The sequence below is a fragment of the Schistocerca nitens genome, chromosome 1 (genome assembly GCF_023898315.1).
Source record: "Schistocerca nitens isolate TAMUIC-IGC-003100 chromosome 1, iqSchNite1.1, whole genome shotgun sequence".
Classification (NCBI taxonomy): domain Eukaryota; kingdom Metazoa; phylum Arthropoda; class Insecta; order Orthoptera; family Acrididae; genus Schistocerca; species Schistocerca nitens.
The window spans coordinates 43,688,211-43,696,594 of record NC_064614.1 but is presented as its reverse complement, the minus strand read 5'-3'; the positions used below and the strand labels follow the sequence as shown (position 1 = coordinate 43,696,594).

General features: G+C 40.2%; 1 pseudogene; it reads left to right on the top strand.

Moving 5' to 3' along the window:
* Positions 1-1,159: 1,159 nt before the first annotated feature.
* Positions 1,160-1,282, top strand: LOC126208177 (5S ribosomal RNA; annotated as a pseudogene).
* The last annotated feature ends 7,102 nt before the right edge of the window (positions 1,283-8,384 follow it).

Here is an 8,384-nt window from a genome sequence, read left to right as displayed (position 1 = left end):
CATTTTATCATTTTCTATGATGTAATAATAGTTTCAATCCTACTTACAAAAATTGTAGGTTCTGCTCGATAAGTGATCTTGTTCTGATTTTCTAGTTGCTCTTCTGCTTAATGACACTCCATTTCACTAGCACAGCACTGAGAAATGAACACTCGTTTACTTCATGTTACGCTGTGGATGTTTTTAACAACTGTTGAAAGTTGTTTCAGACTGTGCCTGTTCGTGGTATCTATGGTCAGTAAGTGTGTGCGTAGAAGCGTTCGCCGATGTGTGTGTGTGTGTGTGTGTGTGTGTGTGTGTGTGTGCGTGTGTGTTTGAAAACTGATATTTGTCCTAGTATGATTACGTGTTTTGTTGCAGTTGTGCAACAAACCATACCATAACTGTATTTATGCACCTAATCATACTAAAACAGATGCCAATTTTCACACACACACACACACACACACGGACACCGCACATATAACAAACACTCATTCGATAACTGTTAGTAACATTCAACAGTTGACAACACTCAAGGTGTAAGATAAAGTAAATGAATGTTCGTATATCAGTTGTGTGCTAATGAAATTGAAATGACATTGAGTAGAACAGCAGCTTTAAAACCAGTAGAAGAAGAACATGTATAGAGCAGCATTTATAAACTATGTGAGCAGAATTTTAAACTACTATTACGTCACAGAAAACAGAAACTGCCAGAGTTGTTTCTAACCTCAATATACAATGCCTAATGTGTAAAAGAAATGAGTACAAACACTTTATTGGGGACATGTTGAAAATGTGTGCCCCGACCAGGACTCGAACCCGGGATCTCCTGCTTACATGGCAGACGCACTATCCTCTGTGCCCTCGGTGGCTCAGATGGATAGAGCGTCTGCCATGTAAGCAGGAGATCCCGGGTTCGAGTCCCAGTCGGGGCACACATTTTCAACATGTCCCCAATGAAGTACATCAACGCCTGTTTGCAGCTAGGGTGTCCATTTAATTATCATTTAATTTCTAGCAAAGCTGCATGGTCATCTACGGTAACTGTTCTTTCGGCAACAGTTACCACCGTCACATAAAGTACAAACACATTATAGAAACTAATGTACGTATGTATGTTTCACTTCTGTTCCTAAATCACAGCATCACTATCGACCAAATTTAGTACACAACAGCCAACGGCCTTGCCGCAGTGGTAGGCGAACACCGGTTCCCGTCAGATCACCGAAATTAAGCTCTGTCGGGCTGGGCTAGCATTTGGATGGGTAACCATCTGGTCTACCGAGCGCTGTTGGCAAGTGGAACGCACTCAGGCCTTGTGAGGCAAACTGAGTGTAACGCTCCCGCCCCAAATCGGACGTACGTTAGCTGTATAAAGCCTGTACTGTAATAAGTTCACGGGCTTCACCTTATAAACAAGGATTTTAGTACATAAGTTGACCGCGTGTACCTAATAGAAGCAAGATCGGACTTGTACTCAGTCAATAACTACAGTGACGCATCAAGCAAATGTAAAGTATAATTACTCTTTTGCATGGATAAGAAGTACACACAGTAGATGCTACCTATAATTAATAATTCGGTCGCCAGCCTACTTAGGCAATGAGTGAGTTTTTTCCTTGTACAAGTGGGTGCATGTACAAGCATAGTAACACGTAGTAATGATGCATTATATGGCAAAGTTTGGAACCAGAAAAATCCACTGAACTAAAGCTTTCTCTTTTTGTACTAATTTGGACGAGATAAATTCACACAACACCACACAGCAATGATTACTACGAACTGCATTTTGTATATTGATCAGACTGAAATCGGGCATAGATTGTCCTAGAATGAGCAGTTTTGAAAGCACACATACAATGTCGCTATTAAAATTGGAAAACAACACTAATACCCTTAGGTTCAGTATAGAACTTAACTTTACTGGTCAAATCTGATCAGCACATTTCAAGGTTTGAAAGAATGGACAAGAGAAGGGGGGGGGGGGGCCTGAAACTGTTATGGTCGTTATACTGAAACTGTTAAGTACTAAAAGGCAAATTAACACTCAAAATTATCAATCTATGGATAACTACTCTTTTGTCTTACTTCTGAATAATTTAACTGTCATTATTTCTGTCTCAGATTAATTAAAGAGCATCGCTAACTCAATTCAAAAAAACTCTCTTCCAATTTAGTCATACTTTTGTTCTTTACCAACATTTGCAATAACACACAGAACTTTTAAACTTCTTTATAGCATAGATTGATCTACTGATAATTCTTATTAACACTAATTTTTAAACTTTCAGTTCAGGATACTCGGGTTGCACAATACGAGGTAAGGATCCTGTCTAGGTGAGTGATCAGGATCAGTAATGGCTAGGTCAATTCTGGTAAAAGTCACGTTATTATTGAACAGTTAGAAACAGTTTCGACACTGGTCCACACAGATACACTTCTAAAGATGAAATAAATGTTTGACCTGTGCAAGTCGGTGCGGCGGTTGGCGGGCAGCGAGATAGCGAGCAGCACGGCACACATACAAGCACGGCTAAGGCTCTCATTACTTAGGCACTTTCCATCTTCTTAGCGTCGTAATCTTTCCAACTTTGTGCCTCAGAATATAGCCATGCCAAGTAGTCGTCGGAATCGGTGCATCCGAGGCTCAATGGAATCCACTTTTCCTGGGTAGCCGCCTCGGTACAGTACGTGTTCCTCTGACCGATTCACAACTCCGACTGATATACTGAGCCCGTTGTGCCGAACCGCGCCAGTGTGCGTCTTCCCGCGCTCGCCTGCCTCCACCTTTTCCCGCTCCCCTACAGGTAGGGTATTCACCACAGGTTTTCTACTACACATATCCTAATGCATTACCTACGTATGGACCAAGTGTATGAATTACAATTTTCACATCTTACAATAGTTTTAACATTAAATACACTTTGATTACCACATTATTTGAAATCCAACATAAATAATAATATTCATTTCAAAAATTACTCACAGTTTCTTTAACATCACGATACGAACCGAAAAAGAAGTTCAAAACATTGCTTACATTAATTTATCTAAATTCATAAAGAAAAAAATTTTTATATGTACAGTTGTCGTTACATGAGGAGCTACTTGATTGAGAAGTAGCGGCTCCGGTCTCGTAACCTGACATAGGGCCGGGAGGGCGGTGTGCTGAACTCCTGCCCCTCCATATCCGCATCCAGTGACGCCTGTAGGCCGACGATGACACGACGGCCGGTCCTTACCGTTGGGTCTTCCAAGGCCTGTTCAGAATGAGTTTAGTTTATTACATAACAATTACTCTCTGGAAAGAACCACTCAGAGGGTAAGAACCACCTACCTCTCAGAGAAATGAGGGGTGAAAAAGAAGCGTAGTCCATGACGCGCAAATACCTGGACTGTATTCATCCTGTATCTGAGAATGAGACCAGTTATTCTCTTGCAAAAGCTCCACACATCATTTAAAACCTTTACGAAACTTTTCTCCCAGACACCCGCTACAAAGATGGAAGAAGAAAGTTTATCGCTTACTACATTTTCGCTGTAAAACTGCCGCATCGGGGATGACCTTTTAATTTATTTCTTCTTCAGTACTAATTCTATTCGAGACACATTGTGCAGACAGTTTTTGTATATATCACTGAATTTACTTGCAAAATTAAGTAGTTGTGCGACACATACTTCAGTAAATACGATGTCATAAACATTGACCTCCTTGAACGCAAAAATGCAGGGGAATATTCGCCAGAGATACAGGTGTAATATGTGTACAAAAGTTTGGGAAACGCATTGAATGTATGTGGCATGTGAAAAAAGCACTGAAGGGGTAAGAAGCACCAACATCCTGTTGAGGTGCTCGTTATGGACAGAAAAGGGGAGCGGGAGAGAGAAGGAGATGGAGAGGCAGCGAGGCGGGAGAAAGACATGGACACACATTAGGGGAAGCAAGAGATTGACAGAGAGACGGGCGAGAAGGAGATGGTCACGGAGAGGAGAGAGTATGAGATACACAAAGTTAGGGGGTCGAGATGGACAGAGAGGGGGGTATGGACAGATAGAGGGAGGGGATGAATCGAGAGATTGCGAAGGAGGGGATGAACTGATAGAAACGTGGCACACATACAAACACGGGTAACGCCAGCTACTCAGCTAGTATGTACACTATGTGATCAAAAGTATTCAGAAATCTGGCTGAAAATGACTTACAAGTTCGTGGCGCCCTCCATCGGTAATGCTGGAATTCATTATGGAGTTGAACCACCCTTAGCCTTGATGACAGGTTCCACTCGCACAGGCATACGTTCACTCACGTGCTGGAAAGTTTTTTGGGGAATGGCAGCTCATTATTCAAGGAGTGCTGCACTGAGGAGAGGTATCGATGTCGAACGGTGAGGCATGGCACGAAGTCGGCGTTCCAAAACATCCCAAAGATGTTTTATAGGATCTAACATTCTGCGTGGTGTCTGTTGTTCTATATCGTGTCTCTCCAGCACTTTCGCGCAACGACGCTCTGAGCATGTTTTTAGGGAATTGACTAGTTAGAACCTGGGACCTGTTGCTGGTAAGGAGACGCCAGACCACACATGACATGTAGAGTTCAGAAAAGTTCAGTGGGACTAGCGATGATATAACCAAATACTTAATGACTACAGCGTCAGCTCCACTGCACTCCCTGTAAAAGAATCTTAATACTAACTAAATTTAGTGGAAGGGGTTCAAGGCTTTCCTATTTTTAGTTAGCTGGTAAAATAACGTCGAAAAAGCAGTTAAGTTCACCACTGGAAATTTTATTCTACTCAGGCAAAACATTGTTTATAAATTGCACTATTGATAAAAGGAAATGTTTTAATACAGGATGGTAAAAACCAACTGTGTTCAACAAAAATGTGAACGAATATTCCCTGAATGGGTTTCCAAGTTCGAGAATGGATCGAAGGATGACCTATGCCATATCACATCTATAATCTAGGTCTAAATTAAGTTTCACAAAAGAGAAAACTATCAAAATGGTCTACAGTGACCCTCAATTATCTTTAATTACTTATCTAACTTGTCGTAAATTACAATGGCTGATGTGGCTTCTCAATAACTATATAACAGAAAAATCATCGCGTTTCAGATTTTTACTTCAAGTGGCAAATGTGAACACCATGAGCTTTAATTGACGATCGACACTAGTATTACGCAAAAAGGGGGTGTAACAGATGAGACTTCTGCAGTTCTGAGTGAAGCTTTATGCGCTGTTATGCGGCATCGCATGTTTTCATTACCTTGTCGGTGTTCGTAAGGGGGCGGCGGGCAGCACAGCTCCGCTCACCTCGCCGTCTCGGAAGCAACTATCTCCAAACTTCTCCTTACTACAATTTTCCGAAGTTGGTTTAAAAAAACTATCTGGCTGTGTCTTTATCTGACCAATCAGGGTCTCAATGTTAACCTTAAGCTCTGCCTACAAAAATTCTGTCCATCCAATGAGAAACGTTATACTTTTGGTGGTGGGGCAATGTTTTTAAAGTTTGCAACGTAACAGAGACACGAAAAAGTCTCACGCTAAAACTTGCGGCTGGGGTAGACCTTTTTGTGTTATCGTAAGATCTATACTGTTCTTCTGGAGGGCTCTATCTTTTAACATGGGCTGGGGGGTGGTCCTAGCGTTTAGCTGGCGACGTGGGTGTCCGTAGGGCCTTCCAGCTTAACACGGTTCTGCTCTCGGCTTCTGTTCTCGTTTCTCCCCTCGGAACTGCGTCTGTCTCACAGTGAGAAGGTATGACATGCATTTAGGCCTTCTTGTGTTAGTCTGTGGTATTCCATTTGCTCACTCGTTACTCGTATTACTTTGGTTAATTTAATGTCACGATTTATTCGGAACTATGTGACATACTACTGGATTTGCTTATCATGTCAGGGTTTTCATGAAAGGTGTTGGGCCGGCCATGGTGGCCAAGTGGTTAAAGGCGCTACAGTCTGGAACCGCGCGGCCGCTACGGTCGCAGGTTCGAATCCTGCCTCGGGCATGGATGTGTGTGATGTCCTTAGGTTAGTTAGGTTTAATTAGTTCTGAGTTCTAGGTGACTCATGACCGCAGAAGTTAAGTCGCATAGTGCTCAGAGCCATTTGAAGGTGTTGAATTTGCCTGACACCTTACATATCACCACATTACGAACTTAATTTTTGCACTGAAATTAGGCAATGATTGAATCAATGTCTAAGTCAGTCAGAAATTATTCCGTTATCTAAATTTTGTTGCCTACAGTTCAGCCACGTTATTCTGTTCTATGCTAGTTTGTATTACTAATTTGTATTTTTATATTCTTCCTCATTATTATCAAAAATATGTTTATATTGACAAGGGAAGAATATTTTTATTCAATTATAATTATTATTTTTTTATTATTTTCTTTCTTTATTTAATTGTGAAATTTGTTTTTTAAGAAGTTTGTTGTCGAAAGTGAGGAGTCTTTCACATCGATTTTCTTAGAAATACTGTTTTTATAAATTTAGTAATTAAGTAAAATCTATTCCTAACACATTTTCTAAATATCATGTACAAGTAAAATGTTTTTGTTTCTAGACACTCATTTCAACATTGTTACACTAACAAATAAGAATTATTTCCAAGAATTGCTTTGACAAAGAAATATACATACACAAGTATTGAGATATTATCCTAACAAATGGTACAAATGTTAAAAAATGGGAAAACATCCAACAAGATAATTTTCTATTCTTTGTTTTTATAAGGAGAAAATAAGTAAAATATAGTTACTCTTTTATTTTTATGAGGAGAAAATAAGTGGCATTTAGTTTAAGTGTTATTATGCCTTACTTTTGTTATTTATATACTGTCCATTTCAGAACTAATGACTTATTTTCATCGATAGTCTATTTTTTACTTAAGTCCACAGTCAATTACTGTTATTTTGTAGTTTATTAGCTGTCTGGTGTGCTTAACATATTTAGTTTTTCACACGTTTCTTTTGCACAATTCCTACATCACATAATTTGATTTCACACATTCACACAGTCCTATGAATGTTTAAGCATGAGGTTGGCGAATTTTTTTTTTTTTTTGCATGAAGGTGATGGACTTGAGCGAGATGGATGTGGGCAAGTATTTGATGTACAGCTTCGTTCGTCGTTCCTTGTTGGCTTTGCAAGTGTGTGTTGCTGTTGTGGCGGTCCCATAATGGAATGGAGCTGTGAGTGCAGAATGTCGTGGTTTATTGGCTTTGTATGCGTGAAAGTCATCGTTATGTGTGGCTGAAAGCGGTCGTTTTTCGTTGTAATACTGCGCAGACGACTAGTTTACAATAGGATAGGGATTTGGGAAGGTATGTCGTCTATTCTTCACCCATCTTCTTTCTTGGTCTCAATCTTGTGAATCTTCAACTTCTGTTCTTCCTGCTTTTTCTCTGCTTCTTACTTGCTTCTTGGTTCTTCTCTGGGTAGGATATGGAAATATTTATTGATAACTAGTCGCTTTGAAGTTCTCCTCTTAGTAACAGTTTGATAAATTGTTTGGGTGTGTCATTTTTACTTTGTGGATGTTTTCTTCAGTTTCGTGCATCAGCGTGCTGTTTAATAGCAGTAGTGTGACTTTTACACATATTTTTTTGCCAGTGGTGGCTTGCCCAAGCGGTCTTCTCGTCGGGCCGTTTTTTGCTCGCTCCTTTGATTCGGGGTGTTCGGAGACCCTTCTGGCGTTCGGTGTCCTGTCGTGTCTCTGCAGGGTTCCGCCACTTTGTGGTTCCATGTCCTGTCCCAGCAGGGTTCCGCCACCCTGTGGTTCAGCTTGGCAGCAGATTTATTTACTGCCCACTTCGGCTACAAGGGCCTTCTGTTGGTCTCGCTGTCCTTTCCCTTCTCTTGACACTTCTGCCTTGTAGGAATCATGTCTTGCTAATTACGTCCTTTCCTTTCTTGATACTTCTCGCATTGCAACTTGTGGGTCGTTGCATCTCGTCCTTGCTGGAGTTTTTACAATGGTTCTTACAAAAAGTTTTACTTATAATCATGTAACATATGTCTAGTACCTACATTGTTTTACGCCTTCTTAAAGGTTTTACAAATTTCGGCGCCCTTTCCATGTTACAATTCTAAGATATTTTGAGTCTTAACGTCTACAAGAATCCTCAAATTCGTTTTCTATTTTTGTGTAGTGTCGTGGTGTATAGCATTTTAGTATTTCATGCTGTTAGACTATCTACACTTTATCCCTTCACCTTAATCTATGGTACTATTGGTATTATTTTTGTTTATATTGAAACTACTTTCTTTTTCCCACCTTCCTCTCTCTTTATTCTTCTTTCTCCTGACGATCTTATCTGCAACATAATCTTGCAATATTGTGCTGATTATTTACCAGTAATAAAATTAATCTTCAAACTTTTTGATATGGCTCACAT